At 49.3% G+C, this 25424-nt stretch overlaps 1 protein-coding gene across 1 annotated transcript in view; it reads right to left on the reverse strand.

The window, feature by feature from the left end:
• LOC129705994 (leucine zipper protein 2-like) overlaps positions 1-25424 on the reverse strand; it is a 156216-nt gene that overhangs the window by 84278 nt on the left and 46514 nt on the right. The gene's annotated exons all lie outside the window — the stretch shown is intronic.

The following is a 25424-nucleotide window of genomic DNA, read 5'->3' on the forward strand; positions in this document are numbered from 1 at the left end:
GGCTTATCTGTCTCAGGCAAATTTATTCCAAGTCCCTCAGGAAAAGGCTTGAACTTCAAATTGAAGATAGACACAAAAAGCTGATGTAATTCAGCGGGACAGGCAGCATCTCTGGGGAAAAGAACAGATGACGTTTCGGGTCGAGACCCTTCCTCAGACTCTCTAAAGTCTAAATGTTTTGCTCTGAATTTTATATGTTTCTATAAGGTTCCTCTCTCTCATCCTTCTAAATTCCAGTGAACACAAGCCCAGTCGACCCATACATCCATCATATGTCAGTCCCACGTCCCTAAGACGTTCATGTTTGTAGGTCAATTGGCCCTCTCTGTGGAACTGCCCCTTGGGTGGAGGGAGTGGATGAGAAAGTGGGATAGCATTGAACCACTGCGACGATCGATGGTTGGCGTGGACTCAGTGGGCCGAAGGGCCTGTTTCCACACAGCTTCAAAAAGGCAGCCAACATCATCAGAGACCAACACTATCCTGACCACCATTGACATCGGGAAGAAGGTACAGGAGCCTGAAAACTGCAATGTCCAGGTTCAGGAACAGCTTCTTCTCTGCAGCCATCAGGCTATTAAACATGACAACAAATATGCTCTGTACTACAACACACCATTATTATTATTGCATTATACATGTATGTTTTTCAAGTATGTGTGCGTGTGTATATACACACTCATTGAACTTTTTTTTCGCTAGTATATGTACTATGTTTCCATATTCCATTACCACTAGGGGCGCTGCACTGGCAGCAGCCTCTACCTACAGCCTGTATGTCATTTCTATATTTGTTATTATTTTTAGTTAGTCTAAAGTCTGTTTTAGGGGGAAACTTTTACTTTTCTATGTGGGGGAGGGGGGCAGGGTAAAGGGGGAAACCGTCTCCCAGTCTCTTCCTGGCGGGGACGCGACTATTTCTCCGAGTCGCGTCCTCGCCCCCCCACCTCGCGGCCTACCAGCTGGATCGGAGCGGCCTTTCCTGCCGGGGACCGGGATCCGGACCAGGGCTGCTACAGCGGCGGCGCAGCGCTGGAGTCACCGCGGAGCGGGCGATGCCTACCTGGGTCGCCGTTTGGACCTCCGGAGCGTTGGGCCGTTGCTCCAACATCGTGGAGCTCTGGTGCGGAGAGCTTCCAACGCGGGCGGCGCTGAACAACACCGAGGAGTCCTGGGGCGCATTGCAGAGGGTCTCCAGCAGCAGTCTCCACCCGGCGCGGCCTGCGGACTTTGGAAGCCGCCGACTCCGGTAGGAGGGGGCCGACTCTGGTGTCCACGCCGCTGAGGACGTCCCGCAGCCCCGACGTCGGACTGGTATCATCACCGGCGAGTGGTCCTGGTCATCGGGCCGCCCGTAGCTGCAACTGCGGAGGGCTTGGGGAGACCCTGACCACGGGGAACAGTGGAGGAAGAAGACTGACTTTGGTGCCTTCCCACACAGTGGGAAACTTTGATTCTGCTGTGTGGGGATGTTTTGTGTTGAATTCTATAGTGTGTTGAGTCCTGTTTATTTTTATTGTATGGCTGTATGGGAATTCATTTCACTGTGCCATCTGGCACACGTGACAATTAAATCTATCTTGTATCTTGTATCTTGTATTCTGTTGTTCTGAAGCAAGTGAGAATGTCATTGTTCTATCTGGGACACATGATAATAAAACACACGTGACTTGACCTCTAAGGTAGACAAAAATGCTGGAGAAACTCAGCGGGTGAGGCAGCAACTATGGAGTGAAGGAAAAAGGTGACGTTTCGGGTCGAGACCCTTCTTCGGACTCATGTGGGGGTGGGGGGGGGGTCGGGAAGAAACATAGAAATTAGGTGCAGGAGTAGGCCATTCGGCCCTTCGAGCCTGCACCGCCATTCAATATGATCATGGCTGATCATCCAACTCAGTATCCCGTACCTGCCTTCTCTCCATGCCCTCTGATCCCCTTGGCCACAAGGGCCACATCTAACTCCCTTTTAAATATAGCCAATGAACTGGCCTCAACCACCCTCTGTGGCAGAGAGTTCCAGAGATTCACCACTCTCTGTGTGAAAAATGTTCTCCTCATCTCGGTTTTAAAGGATTTCCCCCCTTATCCTTAAGCTGTGACCCCTTGTCCTGGACTTCCCCAACATCGGGAACAATGCCTTCCTGCATCTAGCCTGTCCAACCCCTTTAGAATTTTGTAAGTTTCTATAAGATCCCCTCTCAATCTCCTAAATTCTAGAGAGTATAAACCAAGTCTATCCAGTCTTTCTTCCTAAGACAGTCCTGACATCCCAGGAATCAGTCTGGTGAACCTTCTCTGCACTCCCTCTATGGCAATAATGTCCCTCCTCAGATTTGGAGACCAAAACTGTACGCAATACTCTAGGTGTGGTCTCACCGAGACCCTGTACAACTGCAGTAGAACCTCCCTGCTCCTATACTCAAGAAGAAAGAAAGAGGCGGACACGGTGGGCTGCGGGAGAGCTGGGAAGGGGAGGGGAAGGAGGGAGAAAGCAGGGACTACCTGAAATTGGAGCAGTCAATGTTCATACCGCTGGGGTGCAGACTGCCCAAGCGGAATACGAGGTGCAGCTCCTCCAATTAGCGGTGGGGCTCACTCTGGCCGTGGGGGGGGCCCAGGACAGAAAGGTCGGATTGGGAATGGGAGGGGGAGTTGAAGTGCATTTCGTTGATGCATTTCGTTGTCTCTGTACTGTACACTGACAATGACAATTAAAATTGAATCTGAAATTGAATCTGAAGTGCTGAGCCACCGGGAGATCGGGTTGGTTATTGCAAACCGAGCGGAGGTAAAGTAAGGTCCGGTGAAGAAACACATCATGGGACAGGTTGTTCATGTGCGGCATTAGTTGGTGAAGGTGAGCCGTCGAGCGTGGCTGTGATTGAACCGACTTCTTACGTAAGTGGTCTGTGCGTGTGTGTAGGGCATCCTGGCTCCAGACATCTGTTTCTGCTGCGCTCCAGTTGAAAAATAAATCTGTTGAATCGGACCCCAGGGAGATGTGCATTGGTCAGCATCCATCCATCTTTAGCAACCTGGTGGACTTGCATCTGTGCCTTCTGTTTGTGAAACGATATTCATGCCAACAATTCTCCTGCCCATCCTTTCAAATTCTTCTGAAGGCCCTGGTGCATTGATGTGTTTCATTTTAGGGGAGGGGAGAGGAAAATCAGACCATCTGGTTTAGTTTAGTTCAGAGATACAGCGCGGTGACAGGCCCTTCGGCCCACCGAGTCCGCGCCGACCAGCGATCCCCGCACGCTAACTCAATCCTGCACACACACACACACACTGGGAACAATTTACAATTTTACCAAAAACCAATCAACCTACTAACCTAGGGCACACAAAAATGCTGGAGAAACTCAGCGGGTGCAGCAGCATCTATGGAGCGAAGGAAATAGGCAACGTTTCGGGCCGAAACCCGGAAGGGTTTCGGCCCCAAACGTTGCCTATTTCCTTCAGGGTTTCGGCCCCGAAACGTTGCCTATTTCCTTCAGGGTTTCGGCCCCGAAACGTTGCCTATTTCCTTCAGGGTTTCGGCCCCGAAACGTTGCCTATTTCCTTAAGGGTTTCGGCCCCGAAACGTTGCCTATTTCCTTCAGGGTTTTCGGCCCCGAAACGTTGCCTATTTCCTACAGGGTTTCGGCCCCGAAACGTTGCCTATCTCCTTCACTCCATAGATGCTGCTGCACCCGCTGAGTTAGTTTCTCCAGCATTTTTGTCTACCTTCGATTTTCTGCAGTTCCTTCTCAAACAACCTACAAAAACTACACTGGGGACAATTTACAATCCACCAAAGCCAATTAGCCTACAAACCTGCACGTCTTTTGGAGTGTGGGAGGAAATCGGAGCACCCAAGAGAAAACCCACGCAGGTCACGGGGAGAACGTGCAAACTCCGTACAGACAGCACCGGCAGTCGGGATGGAACCCGGGTCTCTGTCGCCGTGAAGCAGCGACTCTACCGCTGCGCGCCCTTGTGTTCAGTGTGTGGAGGATGGCATAATGAATACATACTACTTTACTATCAAAAGCCTAACGCAGTCTGCACCTGTAATCATTTATCTCCTGGGGAACTAATTCCTTTTCGTGCTGCATTTTCCATTTCACTTTGAAAAAGTGTTTTATTTTAATGGGATCATTTGCCTTTTGATCTTTCTCGGCTTTCACTGGTAATAATATTTCTTCGCAATATTTTATCTTTACCTCTTTTACCTCTCTTATCTTTGGAGTCAGATGGTTGAACAGTTTTCCCCGGCGCTGGATTGTTGGTTGGTGCAGTGGCCATTTATATCAATGTCCGCCTCAGGTCCCGCTGTGATTTATATCCCACCAAACTCCATAGAAATGAACCATTCTCCCAGCCCCAACAACTAACGGAGACCAAAACTGCTGGTCGCACTCAAGCCAGTCATCAAGGCAGCGCCTTTACCACCTCAGGCAATTGAGGAAATTCAGAGTGTCTCCGAGGATCCTCCAGTGCTTCTACGCAGCGGCGGTGGAAAGCATCTTGTCCGGGAACATTACCATCTGGTTTGGGAATTGCTCTGCCAAGGACAAGAAGGCTCTGCAGAGAGTAGTGCGTTCGGCTGAAAGCACTATGGGAACTTCACTCACCCCCCTGCAGGAACTATACATCAGGAGGTGCAACTCCAGAGCAAATAAAATCATGGGAGACCCCTTCCACCCCTGCAACGGACTGTTCCAGCTGCTGCAGTCAGGCAAACGCCTCCGTTGCCATGCGGTGAGAACGGAGAGGTTGAGAAGGAGTTTCTTCCCAGAGGCAATTCGGACTGTAAACGCCTATCTCACCAGGGACTAACTCTACAGAACGTTTTTCCTTCCATTATTTATTATGTAAAAGAATATGTGTGTTATGATTGTGTTTATAATTTGTTTGGTTGTTTTGTTGTTTGTCTTTTGCACAAAAGTCCGCGAGCATTGCCACTTTCATTTCACTGCACATCTCGTATGTGTATGTGACAAATAAACTTGACTTGACTTGATCTCCCAAAGAAAAAGTACATTTTTCAAGGTACGTTTACAAAATGTTGTAAAGTTGGGAAAAGGGGAAGTACAACGGGATCTGGGGGGTCCTTGTTCATCAGTCAATGAAAGTAAGAGAAGATTTAAGGGCCTGTCATGCTTGGAGATTTTTTTCAGCGACTGACATATCATTGACAGACATATCAGGTCGCCGAAAAATGCGCGGCGTGGCGACGTATCGACTCGCGGTGTCTCTTCACGTGTCGCAACTTTTTTTTTAGTCGCCGCTGGATTTTGAAATGCTCAAAATCTTTCGGCGACCCTGATACGTCAGACGATGACGTTGGCAGTCGCCGAAAATATCGCCAAGTGGGACAGGCCCTTTACGAGTTTACTCCAATTGGCGATTCGATAGACTCCGATCCCCGCACATTAACACTATCCCACACACACTAGCGGCCATTTACAATTCTATCGAAGCCGATAAACCTATAAACCTGTACGCCTTTGGCGTGTGGGAGGAAACCGAATATCTCGGAGAAATGCCACGGGGAGAACGTACGTGCAGAGTACTCGGTTAATTCCAGGGATAAAGAGGTCGCGATGTGAAGAGACATTAAGCAAGTTGCCGATTCCCGTGAGGGTATCGAAGAAAAAGGGGAAAACATCGATAGTTCTGAGTTGGGATGGAAAGGCTGGCTTGAAGGAAGATATTTCCCCCGTGAGGTTCGCTGAAACCAGTGTGTTTGGTTTCAGAATAACTCAAGACAGAGATGAGGAGGAAATTCTTCTTTCAAAAAGTCCAAACATTGTTGACATTCTCCACCCAGAGGGTTGGAGCTAAAAATCATTGAGTATCTTCGAGGTGGAGACTGATACACACTTGAAATACAAAAGAGAAACGTGACACATGGAGAATGCAAGAAGGTACAGAAGTGTGAATACAAACGCACACCGCCAGATTCAGGGACAGTTTCTTCCCAGCTCTTATCATTCAGTGATTTAGCAGGATCGCTATCATTAAACAAGTATTGGGGCTAATCTCTTGTGTACATGGAAGTTATCCCGAAGTAGCCCTCTCCATCATAGTGCAGAAGGGAGTGGCATTTGGTAAATAAAGGTATAAGGAACAATAGACAATAGACAATAGGTGTAGGAGTAGGCCATTCGGCCCTTCAAGCCAGCACCGCCATTCAATGTGATCATGGCTGATCATCCACAATCAGTACCCCGTTCCTGCCTTCTCCCTATATCCCCTGACTCCGCTATCTTTAAGAGCCCTATCTAGCTCTCTCTTGAAAGTATCCAGAGAACCTGCCTCCACCGCCCTCTGAGGCAGAGAATTTCACAGACTCACAACACTCTGTGTGACAAAGTTTTTCCTCATCTCCGTTCTAAATGGCTTACCACTTATCTAAAACTATGGCCACTGGTTCTGGACTCCCCCAACATTGGGAACATACTTCATATTCCTGCCTCATGTGTGTCCAAACCCTTAATAATCTTATATGTTTCAATGAGATTCCCTCTCCTCCTTCTAAACTCTAGAGTGTACAAGCTCAGCCGCTCCACTCTCTCAGCATATGACAGTCCCGCCATCCCGGGAATGAACCAGCTCCAGCTTTTTGTGTCTATCATTGCTGCAAACCAGGTTCTGCAGTTCCTTCCTACCCATCTTCTATCCACATTGGAGAAATACTCAGAATTTATCATTCACTGGTTGAAAAATTATTTAATATACCTTCAGTAAAATACACATGTATTAGACTTTGGAGATACAGTGCAGAAACAGGCCCTTCAGCCCACCAGGTCCATGCTGATCAGTGATCACCCTATACACTAGCACCATCCTACACACACTGGGGAAAATACACAATTTACAGAAGCCAATTAACCTACAAACCCGCACGTATTTGGAGTGTCGGAGGAAACCGGAGCACCCGGAGAAAACCCACGCGGTCACAAGGAGAACGTGCAAACTCCGTACAGACAGCACCCGTAGTCGGGATCGAACCTGGGTCTCTGGCGATGTGAGGCAGCAACTCTACCGCTGGCCCACCATGCTATCCTTGCTCACTTCTAATTTCTTCGAAACGTAGAACTAGGCCATTCGGCCCATCGAGCCTGCTTGCCATTCATGGCTGATCTATCTCTCCCTCTCCCTCTCATCCACAACCCCCTTCCTTCTCCCCGTAACTCTTGACAAAAGAGGCGTTCTCCTCTCTGTAAGTGCATTGCCCGACTTGTGAAACTGCTGGAGGAAACAACTAGTGTGCAAAAGAGAGGGGGAAAAGATGCAGGACTAACTCAGCAGGTCAGGCAACATCTGTGGAGAAAAGCATAAGGTGATGACCACGCAGACCATCGATAAACCGTTGAAACTAATTCTATGTTATCTCATTTTCTCATCCACTCCCGACACACTCGGGGCCAATTCGCGGAGGGTCGATTAATTTACAAACCCGCACGTCTTTGAGATGTGGGAGGAAACTGGAGCACCCGGAGGAGACCCACAAAACTCACAAGAATGTGCAAACTCCACACAGACAGCATTCGAGGTCAGGATCCGAGGGGCTAGGAGGGAGAGATAGAACAGCCATGATTGTTTTCACACAGAGAGTGGTGAATCTCTGGAACTCTCTGCCACAGAGGGTAGTTGAGGCCAGTTCATTGGCTATATTCGGATGACTGGATAGACTCGGCTTGTACTCGCTAGAATTTAGAAGATTGAGGCGGGATCTTATAGAAACTTACAAAATTCTTAAGGGATTGGACAGGCTAGATGCAGGAAGATTGTTCCCGATGTTGGGGAAGTCCAGAACAAGGGGTCACAGCTTAAGGATAAGGGGGAAATCTTTTAGGACCGAGATGAGGAAAACATTTTTCACACAGAGAGTGGTGAATCTCTGGAACTCTCTGCCACAGAGGGTAGTTGAGGCCAGTTCATTGGTTATATTTAAGAGGGAGTTAGATGTGGCCCTTGTGGCTAAAGGGATCAGAGGGTATGGAGAGAAGGCAGGTATGGGATACTGAGTTGGATGATCAGCCATGATCATATTGAATGGCGGTGCAGGCTCGATAGGCCGAATGGCCTACTCCTGCACCTAATTTCTATGTTCTATGTTTCTATGATTGAGTGGGCCGAATGGCCTAATTCTACTCCAATTCCTCACGAGGATGGAAGTCTGGGTCTCTGGCGCTGTTAGGCAGCGACTCTACCAGTGTGAAACCATCGTGCCACTCCGCAGTTTCTTAACACAAATCGCATCATTCCGTTGACTGTGTTAAGTACAAAACTGTCCAGAATATCTTCCCCTGGTAGGATAACATATATTACAATATTTGCAGCTTTTCATTCTTTAAAAAGATAATTTAGTGTCGAGGTCTAAATGATATCTCCAGCTGGCTCTGCCACCAATCATTCTGAATGAGCTACCAAGACACTTTGTCACGGAAACAGCTTTGAAATGAGTCACACAAATGAGGCTCCGGGGAGATGAATTTCATAAAAATAATGCATCGGAGATTCACATCATAACTTTTCATGGACTAACTGGGAAGCTGGTGGCTGGGAATTTTGATAATTAATGGATTCATCCCTCATTTGGTTCAGCTGCCTCTGACATTAATTCAGACATAATGCAGGTGGACAATGTCCACATCATTAACTGTGGTTTAGACCTCGTCCACAGTGCAGGCATTCAAGGTTCAGCAGTGCAGGAATTTGGAGCTTAGAGGGAGTACAGAGAAAGTTCACCAGACTGATTCCTTGGATGTCAGGACTTTCATATGAAGAAAGACTGGGTAGACTCGGTTTGTACTCGCTAGAATTTAGAAGATTGAGGGGGGATCTTACAGAAACTTACAAAATTCTTAAGGGGTTGGACAGGCTAAATGCAGGAAGATTGTTCCCGATGTTGGGGAAGTCCAGAACAAGGGGGGTCACAGTTTAAGGATAAGGGGGAAATCTTTTAGGACCGAGATGAGGAAAACATTTTTCACACAGAGAGTGGTGAATCTCTGGAATTCTCTGCCACAGAAGGTAGTTGAGGCCGCAGCTCATTGGCTATATTTAAGAGGGAGTTAGATGTGGCCCTTATGGCTAAAGGGATCAGGGGGTATGGAGAGAAGGCAGGTACAGGATACCGAGTTGGATGATCAGCCATGATCATATTGAATGGCGGTGCAGGCTCGAAGGGCCGAATGGCCTACTCCTGCACCTATTTTCTATGTTTCTATGTTCCCCAGCAATGATGACATGGGTAGACAAAAATGCTGGAGAAACTCAGCTGGTGAGGCAGCATCTATGGAGCGAAGGAAATAGGCAACGCTTCGGGCCTAAACCCAGGGTGGGGGGGGGAGGGGGGGAAGAAGAATGGAAGAGGAGGACCCAGTGGGCTGAGGGAGAACTGAGAAGGGGAGAAGACAGTGAGGACTACCTGAAATTAGAGAAGTCAATGTTCATACCGCTGGGGTGCAAACTGCCCAAGCGAAATACGAGGTGCAGCTCCTCCAATTTGCGGTGCTCCTCACTCTGGCCATGGAGGAGGCCCAGGACAGAAAGGTCGGATTGGGAATGGGAGGGATGACATGGGTTTAAGACGGGTGGTGAGAGAGGTTTCCTACATGTGGGCTCTGGCTGAATCAAAGAGTAACGCAGACTTAGGTTGGTCAAAAACGGTACAGTAGTGTGAAAACGCACACCTCCAGATTCAGGGACAGTTTCTTCCCGGCTGTTATCGGGCAACTGAACCATCCCACCACAACCAGAGAACGGTCCTGAACTACTATCTACCTCATTGGTGACCCTCGGACTATCCTTGATCGGACTTTGCTGGCTTTACCTTGCACTAAACGTTATTCCCCAATCATGTATCTGTACACTGTGAACGGCTCGATTGTAATCATGTGTTGTCTTTCCGCTGACTGGTTAGCACGCAACAAAAGTTTTTCACTGTACCTCGGTACACGTGACAATAAACTAAACTGTAAACTGATTTGGTTGGAGAGGTGACTATGATTATCTCTTTCGTCAAGAAAGAATTTGACGTCGATAATTTGAACTCCAGCGTTGTTTGTTTGCCTCGGGCTGAATGAGTCGTGTAGTTTGTGCAGCAATGTGCAGCATTTATTACATATTCAATGAGTTCCTGGGCTGGGGGTGGATGTGGGAACAGAAGAATTTTCCTAGATTTGTGAGTTTGTTGCTTTAAAGAGTTTGCTTTAAATTAACAATCAATGATCTCAAGTCCACATCTGCACTGACATTTTATGGCATTCACCCGTTTCGAAACCAGATGATCTACAACAAATTGTGAGCAATTTTGGGCCCCATGTCTGAGGAAGGATGTGCCGGCTCTGGAGAGGGTCCAGAGGAGGTTTACAAGAATGATTCCAGGAATGAGTGGGTTAAGGGCCTGCCCACTATCACGAGGTAAATCACAAATTCTCCTGAGTTTCCCCCCCCCCCCCCCCCCGATTCAAACTCGCAGAATGTTCGTAGCGAGTCTGTAGGAGGCCATGGGAGTTTGTAGATAGATCGTAGTGGCTCGTTATGCCAGCCGTGGGTACGCGTGGCATCAGGTAAGTCGGGACGATTTTTCCAGCCTGATGAAAAAAGCCGCAGTAGAGTTGCTGCCTTACAGCTCCGGAGACCCCAGTTCGATCCCGACTACGGGTGCTGTCTGTACGGAGTTTGTACGTTCTCCCCGTGACCTGTGTGGGTTTTCTCCGAGATCTTCGGGTTTCCTCCCACACTCCAAAGACGTGCAGGTTTGTAGGTTAATTGTCTTGGTGTAAATGTAAAATTGTCCCTAGTGTGTGTAGGACAATGTCAAGGGCCTGTCCCACTTGCCGATTTTTTCGGCGACTGCTGGCATAATTGACTGACGTATCAGGTCACCGTAAAAGTCACGGCGTGTTGCGGCGGTGACGTGGCGTGACTACGTATCGACGCGCGGTATTTCCTCAAGTGTCGCCATATTTTTTTGGTTGCCGCTAGATTTTGAAATGTTCAAAATCTTTTAGCGACCCCGATACGCCAGTCAATGATGCCGGCAATCGCCGAAAGAGTGGCCAAGTGGGACAGGCCCTTTAGTGTGCGGGGATCGCTGGGCGGTGTGGACTCGGTGGGCCGAAGGGCCTGTTTCCGCGTTGTATCTCTAAACTAAATTAAAACTAATTTTTAATGAATTGATACATTTCACTAGAGAATGCCGTTTCAACCCCAGCAGTGTGTGTTCCTCTACCTCACTGCGTAGGTGAATCTGGTTGTAGGGAGACTTTATCTTGGGTAACTAAATAGAACGGCGTAGAGGTCCACTCGTTGTGTAAACGCTCGGTTTAATAATCAACCAATACAGCCCAGTAGCTCACGCGCGCATCAGGTTAATATTTAACTATTGCTATGAGCACACACGAGTTAAACTACAACCGCCAATCCTTCAAATTCCTGCCCGCCCAACAGCCCGCCCCCCTGACCGCGTGATTGCTCGGCCCAGATCACGCCCGGTCCACGCGAGACTTCGAGCCCGACCATCGACGGTTCGATACAAAAATGGTTCAGCATGCCACATCTGTGCATTTTGTATTCTGACACTTTGATTAGATGTTTTTGATGTTCCTTTCCAATCTAAACTTGATCAGATTGTTTGTTTCCAATCAACGCCCTCCTGACAGTTGGAGTTGTTACGAGATATGTCTCTTTTGTATTTCCATCTGGTGCTACCAACTATCCTTTCACTCCACTTGACAGGATCGCAGAGCGGAAAAAAATGCATAGCTGCTTTCAATCATATTCCCCTTTAATCATTATTTTATATCCCGCATCTTGGGATAAGTCTCCATCTCCAGTGTTCATCATCTGTTCTTTTAGTTTAGTTTAGAGATACAGCGCGGAAACAGGAGTCCGCGCCCACCAGCGATTCCCATACATTAACACTATCCTACACACACTAGGAACATTTTACACTTACAGTATACCAAGACAATTAACCAATTCTGTTAACCATTGTTGTCTCCTCCCCTCGGGCTCCTCCTCCTCCTTTTTCCTTTCTTCTCCCCGCCTCCCCCCACCCCCTATCAGTCTGAAGAAGGGTTTCGGCCCGAAACGTTGCCTATCTCCTTCGCTCCATAGATGCTGCTGCACCCGCTGAGTTTCTCCAGTATTTTTGTCTACCTTCGATTTTCCAGCATCTGCAGTTCCTTCTTAAACAATTAACCTACAAACCTGAAGACGGGTCTCGACCCGAAACGTCACCCATTCCTTCACTCCAGAGATGCTGCCTGTCCCGCTGAGTTACTCCAGCATTTTGTGTCTGTCTTTGGTTTAAACCAGCACCTGCAGTTCCTTCCTGCACATTTTGTCTGCACGTCTTTGGAGTGTGGGAGGAAACGGAAGATCTCGGAGAAAACCCACGCAGGTCACGGGGAGAACGTACAAACTCCGTACAGACAGCGCCCGTAGTCGGGATCGAACCCGGGTCCCCGGCGATGCATTCGCTGTAAGGCAGCAACTCTACCGCTGCTCCACCGTGACCTCCCATCACGGAAAGAACACTTGGACAGGTACATGGATAGGAAGAGTTTAGAGGGAACATGGGCCAAACATGGGGAGGTGAGACTCGTGTAGATGGGACATGTTTGTCAGCATGGGCAAGTTGGGCTGAAGGGCCTGCTTCCACTCTGTGTGACTCTGTAACTCCAGAACTCTGAAAGAGGCTGCAAAGTTTTGGAGAAAATAGAGCAGCTAAATAGATTAATATTTTAAATTCTCCAGGGGAATGGGTGCAAAGTGTAATCTGTGAAGTGGAGAGATTGGCCTAGAAGATGGAGTTTAGAAGGATGAGTGGATGGATCTTATAGAAACATATAAAATTATAAAAGGACTGGACAAGCTAGATGCAGGAAAAATGTTCCCAATGTTGGGCGAGTCCAGAACCAGGGGCCACAGTCTTAGAATGAAGGGGAGGTCATTTAAGACTGAGGTGAAAAAAAAAATTTTCACCCAGAGAGTTGTGGATTTATGGAATTCCCTGCCACAGAGGGCAGTGGAGGCCAAGTCACTGGATGGATTTAAGAGAGAGTTAGATAGAGCTCTAGGGGCTAGTGGAGTCAAGGCAGGCTCGGGTTATTGGTAGGGGACGATCAGCCATGATCATATTGAATGGCGGTGCTGGCTCGAAGGGCCAAATGGCCTCCTCCTGCATCTATTTTCTATGTTTCCATGCTTCATATTAAAGCAGCAACCTTTAGACTATTACAGCAACATCAGCAATGTGAAATTCCTCCCAATTATTTTGACACTAATGTTTTGATGGTATAATTTTCCGTGATACTCTTATGAATGCCTTTATAATATTGCTGCCGGTAATGTTATTGGGGAAAAAACATCGCATTTTCCAACATTTCTTATTTATTAATGATTTGCTGCTCGATATTTCAGCCAGAATATTTACAGGGATGGGAGACATTTTTGTGGGTCTACTTTCATTGCTTGCGTTTCATTTTCAGCCAAATTGATTCAATCCATCTGGGTAGTCAGCACATTGGTTTAATAAATGTTCTCACTTATTTCTCTGCAGAGTTCACTATCACAGCTCCTTGCAATTGGTTTGTTCGAGATGACTTTGTCTTCCCATTGTGGGAAGCTGGCTTGGAGTTGCTGCGAATGATTCAGATGAAAGGTGCGCTGGTTTTATCAATTCTTACTACCGCATTTCTTCTCCGTGGGTTGTCACCTTGTCGTGGTGGAGATGCTTGTGTGGTCCTGAGATCCTGAGAGCGATGCCGTCTGGTGCTACGCTCCTGGTAGGGCCACCCATGGCGGTAAGGTCGAGGGGGAGGTCTCTGACAAAGAGCAATCCAACCAAGACCTCAACGATGGAACAGGCGGAGGACGATGGCTGACCTTAGTGGAGCGTCACAACGGCTGGGAAGGCGGATGAAGGCTGCAGCAGAAAAGGGTCTCCGGTCGTCTTGGACTCCATGCCACTGGATCCTGACTCAGATCTGTCAAGGACCGTGGGGTGGCTGTCTGTGCACCAGTCTCCCCACGTTAAACAAAGTCACGCACAGGCGTGGAGACACCCATGGTCAGCCACGACCGAAGGGGGCTCACAAATTACAGATAACAGATATTGGAGGCACAAAGCAAAGTTGAGAAAGCATTTTATCAGGATGCATCACAGCACGGTTTGGGAACTGCTCCATCCAAGACCGCAAGGAATTGCAGCGAATTGTGGACGCAGCCCAGACCATCGCACAAACCAACCTCCCTTCCATTGACTCAATTTATACCTCACGCTGCCTCGGCAAGGCCAGCAGCACAATCAAGGACCAGTCACACCCCGGCCACTCCCTCTTCTCCCCTCTCCCATCAGACAAAAGGTACAGAAGTGTGAAAACAAACGCACACCTCCAGATTCAGGGACAGTTTCTTCCCGGCTGTTATCAGGCAACTGAACCATCCTACCACAACCAGAGAGCGGTCCTGAACTACTATCTACCTCATTGGTGACCCTCGGACTATCCTTGATCGGACTATGCTGGCTTTACCTTGAACTAAACGTTATTCCCTTTTCATGTCGTGGGGCTGGCCGGCCTCTGAGCGTGGGGAGCTGTGGTGGCACGCAGCTGCGACCAGACTTCAGAGCCTCGGAGGCTCCAGCTGCAGGCCCGGTGGACAGTAACATCGGGAGCTCGCGGGTCCCTGGTGGGAGACCGCTTTTCGGAGCTCCCGCGGCGGCAGCTTCTCCCACCCGAGTTGCGGGGTTGAAAACGACCCGGAGCGGGGCCTTACATCGCCCGGCGCTGCTAACGGCCGCGGGACTCGCCATTGCCCGCCGGTTGCTTTAATATCGGGAGAGGATGGAGAGCAGGGGAGAGACAAGACTTTGCTCCTCCTCACTGCGATGGATGTCTGTGTGAATTGAGGTGGTCGTGTGTCTTGTAAAAATTGTTTCTTTTTGTTGTACGGCTGGAGAAACCAAAGTTCCCAATGGACAAATAAAGCTGATTGTGTGGTGTGTATCTGTACATTGTAAATGGCTCGATTGTAATCATATACAGGTGCACAACCTTTTATCCGAAGATCCAAATAACGAAAACCTCCGAATAGCGACATTTTTTCGGTCCTTGAAGAAAGGTCCTTGAAGACGTTCACCGAGGGCGGCCCGCAGAGGTGACAGCGGAACCTCCGGTCGGTCCTCGAAGAATGGGGAACTAAATCCCCATCCATAAAAGAGAAGGTGAGGGTATATTGCGCGGGAGGGTTAATAATTGATAATATGCTGCTACCTGCCAGCTGAGTTAAAAAGTTCCCACGGTAGACTCACGATACACAGTGTATCGTGAGTCATGCGTGGGAACCTTTTAACTCAGCGTGCAGGCAGCAGTAGATTGTCGCTCCCTTCAGTTTCACCCCACCTACACCCCTCTGCTTCCCGACCATGTGTGTGACCCCTTCCCTCCCCTCTCCAGCTCCCCGCTCATTGCACCGGCGCGGGGGCTTTGTACTGTCTTCACGTCGCGATGCTAGCAGCACAGTGCAGTCACCGGAGATGTCAGGACCAACGGAACACTGACCCCAAGGCCCACTGCAAGCACGGAGATCCCAGATCAGCAACTCCAGCCCAGCCCCGTTCCAACTCCAGAGGAACACGCTCCCCGTATGGGCAGAAGCTGATGGTGTGCAAGGTGCGTCTTGTTCTTGGGGTCGCGCAGCTCAGGCTGTGGACGAACTGCCACTTGTCGCCGTAGCGGCCCATCGGGGAGCGGATTCCTCTGGAGTTGGAGGGGGAGGGGGTATTGTGCTGTTTGATCGTCCCCTACTATTCCAGGGACAGGGAGACAGGACGTTCACCGAGGGCGGCCCGCAGGGTGACAGCGGAACCTCCGGTCGGTCCTCGAAGAAAGGGGAACTAAATCCCCATCCATAAAAGAGAAGATGAGGGTATATTGCGCGGGAGGGTTAATAATTGACAATATGCTGCTACCTGCCCGCTGAGTTAAAAAGTTCCCACGGTAGACACGATACACAGTGTATCATGAGTCTTGCGTGGGAACTTTTTAACTCAGCGTGCAGGCAGCAGCAGATTGTCGCTCCCTTCAGTTTCACCCCACCTACACCCCTCTGCTTCCCGGCCATGTGTGTGACCCCATCCCTCCCCTCTCCAGCTCCCCGCTCATTGCACCGGCGCGGGGGCTTTGTACTGTCTTCACGTCGGCGATGGCAGCAGGTCAGTGCAGTCACCGGAGACGTCAGGACCAATTGGACGTCGACCACCAGGCCCACCGCAAGCACGGAGAACCCAGAGACCCACAGCCAGCAGCAGCCCAGCCCCGCTCCAACTACAGAGGAACCTGGGTTGCGGATGACGGGGCGCAGCTCAGGGCATCGGGGAGCGGGTTCCTGTTGGTCCTGATGTCTCCGGCCACCTGCTATCCTCCGGGAACTGTACCGCCCTTGCAGGAGAGTGGGGTTGTTTGCAGTTGCAGAGGGAGGGGGCAAGGGCGGTACAGTTCCCAGTCTCAGCTCCAGTCCAGGGGGGTGGCCGGAGACGTCAGGACCAATGGGACAGCGACCCCCAGGCCCACTGCAAGCACGGAGATCCCAGAGACCCGCAGCCAGCAGCAACTCCAACCCAGCCCCGCTCCAACTCCAGAGGAACACGTAGGGGCAGAAGCTGATGGTGTGCAAGGTACGTCTCGTTCTTGGGGTGGCGCAGCTCGGGCTGTGGGCAAACTGCCACTTGTCGCCGTAGCGGCCCATCAGGGAACGGATTCCTCTGGAGTTGGAGGGGGAGGGGGGTATTGTGCTGTTTGATCGCCCCCTGCTATCCCTGGGACAGGGAGACACAGCGGCTTTTTAGACTGGTGGGCAATCACTTCCAAAGTTCTGCCCACACAGTCAGTACACCTCTCCTACACTGCATTTCATACAAACATTTATTCTGCAAGAAAAAACGACATTGAAGACTGAAACTCGCGACCGAGTAACTGCCGGGATCAAGGCGCAAACTCGCGACCTTGCGGATATGAGCCGAGCACTCTACCACTGAGCCAGCCATTAAAATCTACGCTAAATAATTTCCATTCCGAAGACCGACAAATTCTGAATTACGAAAAGTGTCTGGTCCCAAGGCTTTCGGATAAAAGGTTGTGCACCTGTATTGTCTTTCCGCTGACTGGTTAGCACGCAACTAAAAGCTTTTCACTGTACCTCGGTTCACATGACAATAACCTGGACTGAAACTGAAGATGCAATGAAGGGTTTGGTAGAGACACAGAGGGGTGGAGTGTGGGGTTGGTGGTAGGGGGAATGTTGTCCCGTGGATATTTGCTGGAGTTGTTCATCTTTGGATGAGTGGGATTGTTTAAATGTTATTGTGAATATTACAAATAAAATCTATTACCCTCATTCTTAGCCATTTCCTTAAATTGATTGCAATTTGACAGAGGCATGCAGTATCTAGACAAACAGCCCACTCAGCACACCCTGCCCACACTGATCAACATGCCCCACATGCACCAGTTCCAACTACCGGGGTTTGGTCCATTTCCCTCTAAACATTTCCTATCCATGTACCTATCCAAATGTCTTTTAATTGTTCCGTTTAGTTCAGAGATAGAGCGTGGAAACAGGCCCTTCGGCCCACTGAGTCTACACTGACCAGCGACCCCCGCACATTAACACTATCCTACACACACAGGGGACAATTTGTAAATTCATACATAGAAACATAGAAAATAGGTGCAGGAGGAGGCCATTCGGCCCTTCGAGCCAGCACCGCCATTCATTGTGATCATGGCTGATTGTCCCCAATCAGTAATCCATGCCTGCCTTCTCCCCATATCCCTTGACTCCACTAGCCCCTAGAGCTCTATCTAACTCCCTCTTAAATCCATCCAGTGATTTGGCTTACACTGCCCTCTGTGGCAGGGAATTCCATAAATTGACCAATAATACCAAATCCAGCAACGTACAAACATGCACGTCTTTGGAGTGTGGGAGGAATCCGAAGCTCTCGGAGAAAACCCACGCGGGTCGCGGGGAGAACGTGCAAACTCCGTACCGACAGCACCTGTAGCCGGGATCGAACCCGGGTCTCTGGCGCTACGAGGCAGAAACTTTACCGCTGCGCCACCGGGCCGCTCACAGTCGATTCACAGGGAGAACGTGCAAACTCCACACAGACAGTACCTGTAGTCGGGATCGAACCCGGGTCTCTGGCGCTGTGAGGCAGCAACTCTACCGCTGCTCCAGTGTGACCGCTCTCAGTCTATTCACAGTTGTTTCACGGGGAGAATGTGCAAACTCCGCACAGACAGCACCCGAGGTCAGGATCGAACCCGGGTCTCTGGCGCTACGAAGTAGCAGATCTACCTGCTGCGCCACCATGCTAATAACAGTTGTTGTGCTCTATTTCCAAAGAGGTTGCCTGGAACTCAGGCCTTCTGTCTATCAGTGATAAGAATACTTCTAATATAAAACCCCTGGGGTCTGAATTGGAGTTACAGTAAGTACCATGTGATTCTTCAATAGCTTAAGTTCCTCAAACAAGGACTCTTGGACTTCAGATGAAGGATCCTACACATCAATGTTAATGAACCCTTTGCAATTTTCCTAACTGCTCCCATTGAATATGAAACCAATTTCCTCAAAATAAACATTACCAAAATTCATTGTACTTTTCACAGCTTGTTCAGATGCAAGCAGTGACTGTCAGTTATACCCCTGTCCCACGGTACGAGTTCATTCCAAGAGCTCTCCTGAGTTTGCCCTGATTCGAACTCGGAGATTTACCGTAATGGCCGCTCGTCGGTACTCGGGGCTCTCGTGGACATTTATCAACAAGTTGAAAACTCTTCACGAGTCTTCCCGTGCTTACCTGCCGTTAGCGAGTCTTCCCGAGTACCTGCCGTTAGCGTTACGAGCCGCTAAGAGACGTCCCCGAGCTCCGATGTACCCGCTACGTTCATTCTCCGTGCTTACCACGAGTTTGATTTTTTTAAAACTCGGGAGAGCTCTTGGAATGAACTCGCACCGTGCGACAGGGCTTTTAAGGTTACTGCCAAGAAGTAGGATTATACCTATGTTTGACTCACTGCAACATGAGAATCAGATGATAGGCACAAAATGCTGGAGTAACTCAGACTGAAGAAGGGTCTCGACCCAAAACGTCACCCATTCCTTCCCTCCAGAGATGCTGCCTGTCCCGCTGAGTTACTCCAGCATTCGGTGTCTATCTTCGGTTTAAACCAGCATCTGCAGTTCCTTCCTACACATTAGAATCAGAGGGGATTATACAGCACAGAAACAGGCCCTTCGGCCCATCATGTCGATACTGATCAAGTATCTTTCTACACTAACCCCATTTACCAGCACTGGACCAATAGTCTGCTGTGTCTTGTTGATTCAAGTGCCCATGTGGAAGCAGCACAGTGTGCTGGGGTCGAAACGACCCATTCCTTCTCTCCAGAGATGCCGTCTGTCCCGCTGAGTTACTCCAGCATTCTGTGTATATCTTCGGTGGAAGCCAGGCTATTGAGGGAGTGCTGCGTAGGTTTACAAGGTTAATTCCCGGGATGGCGGGACAGTCATATGCTGAGAGAATGGAGCGGCTGGGCTTGTACACTCTGGAGTTTAGAAGGATGAGAGGGCATCTTATTGAAACTTACAGGATTATTAAGGGTTTGGACACGCTAGAGGCAGGAAACATGTTCCCGATGTTGGGGGAGTCCAGAACCAGGGGCCACAGTTTAAGAATAACGGGTAAGCCATTTAGAACGGAGACGAGGAAACACTTTTTTTCACAGAGAGTGGTGAGTCTGTGGAATTCTCTGCCTCAGAGGGCGGTGGAGGCCGGTTCTCTGGATACTTTCAAGAGAGAGTTAGGTAGAGCTCTTAAAGATGGCAGAGTCAGGGGATATTAAGAGTCAGGCTCGAAGAGCCGAATGGCCTACTCCTGCACCTATTTTCTATTTTTCTATGTTTCTATATGGGGAGAAGACAGTAAAAGGGGTACTGATTGTGGATGATCAGCCATGATCACATTGAATGGCGGTGCTGGCTCGAAGGGCTGAATGGCCTACTCCTGCGCCTATTGTCTATTGTCTATCTGCAGTTCCATCCTACGCATGTGCTTCCAGTTCCACTGAGACAGTTCCACCGGGGTTTTGAACTCCAATTTATGTTGTCAGGTAGAAACAAGCATCACCTTGTCAGGGGCTTGTAACCATTGTTGCAACCTGATGGTTCCAGTCATATATACACTCAATCTTTTTTTTTATTCTAGTTGAGCTGGTTGCTAATGGTTCTGCTTATTTGAATGCGACGGCAATTTGTCTCATAAAAACGTCATTTGATGTTTGATGGAGCGTTTAATTTAATTTATAATGACAATTGTTTTCTTTGGAATCAGCAGGTCTCATTAATAATTCCCTGATAGGATGTGGAGCTAAATTGCAGCATCGCCATCGATTTTAAACTTCAGGAGCACTTTTCATTTTCTTTCAACGTAAATAACAATACCCTTAATATCCTTAAGGACGGCTGGGTAGTGCAGCGGTAGAGATGCTGCTTTACAGCGCCAGAGACCCGGGTTCGATCCTGACTACGGGTGCAATGTTTACAGAGTTTGTACGTTCTCCCTGCGTGGGTTTTCTCCGGGCGCTCCGGTTTCCTCCCACACTCCAAAGACGTGCAGGTTTGTAGATTAATTGGCTTCGGTAAATTGTAAAAAAAAGTCCGTGGTGCGTAGGTTAGTGCTAGTATATGGGGTGATCGTGGGCCGGTGAGGACTCGATGGGCCGAAGGGCCAGCTTCAACGCCGTATAAACGAACGCCTCATACTTTGCTCTGGGTCGCCAACAGCCCAGTGGTATGTACATTGAATTCCCTCACTTTAAGTAACATCATCTCATGCTCCCCTCGTCTCCGCCCTCACTCCTTGCCCCCCCTTCCTCCTCCCTGCTCGTTTTCCACAGATCTCCACCTCGTTCCTCTTGAGATCACCCCTTCCCCAGCCAACAATGGTCCTACCAGTCACTGCCCATGTCGAGGTGATTTGTAGCTGGTCCTGGTCTTTGCTCATCTCCAGCTCCTCACCTCACCAGCCTCAGGGAGCAAGAGATCTAAAGGGGATCTAAACGATTTTGTGCTTTGCCTTAGGAATTGGGTGGCGCAGCGGTAGAGTTGCTGCCTCACAGCGCCAGGGACCCGGGTTCGACCCTGACTACGGGTGCTGTCTGTGCGGAGTTTGCACGTTCGCCCCTTGACCTGCGTGGGTTTTCTCCACAATCTTCGGTTTCTTCCCACAATCCACAAAGATGTGCAGGTTTGTAGGCGATTCGGCTTGGTATCAATGTAAAATTGCCCCTAGTGTGTGTAGGATAGTGTTAGTGTGCGGTGTTTGCTGGTCGGCACGGACTCGGTGGGCCGAAGGGCCTGTTTCCGCGCTGTATCTCCAAGCTAAACTACAAATTGATATGCAGCAAAGCTACGTAAAATTGGTGATGCACATCGGGGCCAAAGTTCCCACCTTTGAATAGGATGTAAACCTGAACAAACTCTTCTGTTCATTTCGATGATTTGCACAAAGTGCTGGAGCCGCTCAGCGGGTCAGGCGGCATCTCAGGAGAACACGAACAGGTGATGTTTCGGGTCAGAATCCTTTGTTCTGCTAGCACAGAACAACCAACAAGTCTGTGCTCAGGGCAAGATCATGGGATGCAGGGCAAGGCGAGCCAAAAGCAAAACACGAGCCTCGGGGAGATGTTACTGGAGAGAGTACAGGGCAACTTGGCTCGTATTCAAGTAGTACTATAGCATCTGTTAAACTCAGTTGACAAAATAAATCTGCTCATAAAAAGCTATCGTCAGCAGTATCGACGCTGAAACTACTAATCTGTAATAAAAAAATAATTTTAATGGGGAAGGAAATTTGGGATTTTTATCTTCCCTGGCACCAATGTTCCTGGCAACTCAATATACCCCACTAAAAGTAAACTCCAATTCTTAGTTGTAAAGGTGTTGGGGTGATCCAGGGTTAAAGAGGAAATGTGACGAAACAGAGGGGAGGTTGTGGGACAAAACGAGGGGTTATCATGTCAGAGGGGGCAGCACAGCAGTAGAGTTGCTGCCTCACAGCGCCAGGGACCCAGGTTCGATCCTGACTACGGGTTTGGTCTGTTCGGAGTTTGTACGTTGTACGGAGCCCTAGTGAAACCACACCTGGAGTATTGTGTGCAGTTTTGGTCCACTCATTTGAAGAAGGGACATTCTTGCTATTGAGGGAGTGCAGCGTAGGTTCACAAGGATAATTCCCGGGATGGAGGGACTGTCATATGCTGAGAGAATGGAGCGGCTGGGCTTGTATACTCTGGAGTTTAGAAGGATGATAGGATATCTCATTGAAACATATAAGATCATTAAGGGTTTGGACACGCTCGAGGCAGGAAACATGTTCCCGATGTTTGGGGAATCAAAAACCAGGGGCCACAGTTTAAGAATAAGGGGTAAACCATTTAGAACGGAGATGAGGAAACAATTTTTCTCACAGAGAGTTGTGAGTCTGTGGAATTCTCTGCCTCAGAGGGCGGTGGAGGCCGGTTCTCTGGATGCTTTCAAGGGAGAGCTAGATAGGGCTCTTAAAGATAGCGAAGTCAGGGGATATGGGGAAGAAGGCAGGAACGGGGTACTGATTGGGAATGATCAGCCATGATCACATTGAATGGTGGTGCTGGCTCGAAGGGCTGAATGGCCTCCTCCTGCACCTGTTGTCTATTATTCCCCCCCGTTGGTTTTCTCCGGTTTCTTCCTACACTCCGAAGACATTCAGGTTTGGAGGTTAATTGGCTTCTGTAAATGGTAAATTGCCCCTCGTGTGGGAGGTGGTGTTAGGGGCTCGATAGCCCCGATGTGGAGGGCTCGCCCGCCAGCTACAGGAGTCAAAACCGTCCCGTCACCAGAAGGCTAGAGGCCTCCCCAACCGCGGGAGAGCTAAGGGAAGTGATTTGAACTTTTTCTCGTCTTCCATCACAGTGAGGAATGTGGAGGAGTCACTGTGGTGGATGTTTGTGTTAAAATGGATTTTGGGTGTTCCGTTGCTTTTCATTGGTATGACTGACTTGGCAAATGAAATTCCTCGTATGTTGCAAAACATGCCCGGCTAATAAAAGTATTATTGTGGGTAGGACAAAGGTGCTGGAGGAACTCAGCGGGTGCAGCAGCATCTATGGAGCAAAGGAAATCGGCTTTGGCGGGGGCACGGCGCTGGAGCGCTGTCGCGGAGCGGGCGATGCCTTTCCTGGGTCGCCGCGCTGGGACTCCAGTATGCTGGGACCGCCGATAATAACATCGTGGAGCCGCGGTTCTGCGGAGCGGCCAGCTGCGACGCTGAACTTTACATCCCGGAGCCTGGAATCTCTCGCCGAGATCGCCAGTGTGTGGAGCTCCGTCCGGCGCGGTCAGTTTGGCGTGGAAGCCGCGGTCTCCGGTGGGAAGGTGGCCGTTCCTGGCACCTCAAGCCGCTGGGGGTTCTCCCGACGCCGGAGTACCATCACCCGGCAAGAACATCGGGTGCCGTGTCGGCGAGTGTGGAGGCCTCAATAGGCCCGACTTTGGGTGGACAAGAGGATGGGGACTGGACTTTGTGCCTTCCCCCACAGTGGGAATGTTTGGTGTTGAATTTCTTCATGAATACTATGTTGTATTTTTATTAGTGTGCTGCAAGGACATCTGAATTTCCCCTGAATTAATAAGGGGATTAATAAAGTCTAATCTAATCTAATCTAATCTATTATTGGCTATATTTAAGAGGGAGTTGGATGTGGCCCTTGTGGCTAAAGGGATCAGGGGGGGTATGGAGAGAAGGCAGGTACAGGATACCGAGTTGGATGATCAGCCATGATCATATTGAATGGCGGTGCAGGCTCGAAGGGCCGAATGGCCTACTCCTGCACCTATTTTCTATGATTCTATTGGAAATTTATAAGGAAATAGGCAACGTTGTAGAACCTCAACAACTATCCAACAGACTTATTTTCTCAGTAGATGAAAATGCTGGAGAAACTCAGCGGGTGCAGCAGCATCTATGGAGCAAAGGAAATAGGCTATCTATTGGAAATCTATTCAGATTCAGATTCAGATTCAATTTTAATTGTCATTGTCAGTGTACAGTACAGAGACAACGAAATGCATTTAGCATCTCCCTGGAAGAGCGACATAGCAAATGATTTGAATAAATATTAATAAGTGTCCGGGGGGGGGGGGGGTGGTTGGCAGTCACCGAGGTACGTTGTTGAGTAGAGTGACAGCCGCTGGGAAATAAGGAAATAGGCAACGTTTCAGGCTGAAATCCTGTAGGAAATAGGCAACGTTTCGGGCTGAAACCCTTCCGGGTTTCGTCCCGAAACGTTGCCTATTTCCTTCGCTCCATAGATGCTGCCGCACCCGCTGAGTTTCTCCAGCATTTTTGGCTACCTTCGATTTTCCAGCATCTGCAGTTCCTTCTAAAACGAAGTATTATCGTGATTGTGCGCGGGGATCGCGGGCCGGCGCGGACTCGGTGGGAACGCAAAGACGGGATAACAGAGACGCTTTTTCGCAGCCTTAACAAAATTGCATGCAGTGGTTCTTGACATGAGAGTGAGTGACAGATAGATTACATTGGAGTGCAACGCTGAGTGCAACATAACCTTTCTGAACAGTACTTAACAGGTTCAATTACAGGACCGCCACTGATTTTCCAGCACGCTTATTAGTTCCAGAGTCTTGCTTGGCAGGTTATCCGTTTTGCGGGACCATCAGAGGTCACGGCCTCCAAGAGGAGCCTCAGAGGTACCGGCCCGCGAAGTCGGCCACGGGAACGGATCTGCCAGCGCCGGCCGTGCCAGAGTTCCAGACGCCCGGCCGCAGGGGGAGAAATCCCGCTTGGCCGCGGATGTCCGGATGAGGTGGAGATCGGTCGCCTAACCCGACCCAGGGGACACGTCTACGAAGGGGGACTTCTAGAGAGAGAGATTTCAAGTGTGCTCTGGTAATTCTGTCCAAATTAAATGATACAATAGACAATAGGTGCAGGAGTAGGCCATTCGGTCCTTTGAGCCAGCACCGCCATTCAATGTGATCATGGCTGATCATCTGTACCCCAATCAGTACCATCCGTTCCTGCCTTCTCCCCGAGAATTACCCCCCGACTACACTATCTTTAAGAGCCTCATCTAGCTCTTTCTTGAAACTATCCAGAGAACCGGCCTCCACGGCAGAGAATTCCACAGATTCACAACTCTTTGTGTGAAAAATTGTTTCCTCATCTCCATTCTAAATGGCTTACCCCTTATTCTTAAACGGTGGCCCCTGGGTCTGGACTCCCCCAACATCGGGAACATGTTTCTTGCCTCTAGCGTGTCCAAACCCTTAATAATCTTATACGTT

The sequence above is a fragment of the Leucoraja erinacea genome, chromosome 18, assembly GCF_028641065.1.
Source record: "Leucoraja erinacea ecotype New England chromosome 18, Leri_hhj_1, whole genome shotgun sequence".
Lineage (NCBI taxonomy): Eukaryota > Metazoa > Chordata > Chondrichthyes > Rajiformes > Rajidae > Leucoraja > Leucoraja erinaceus.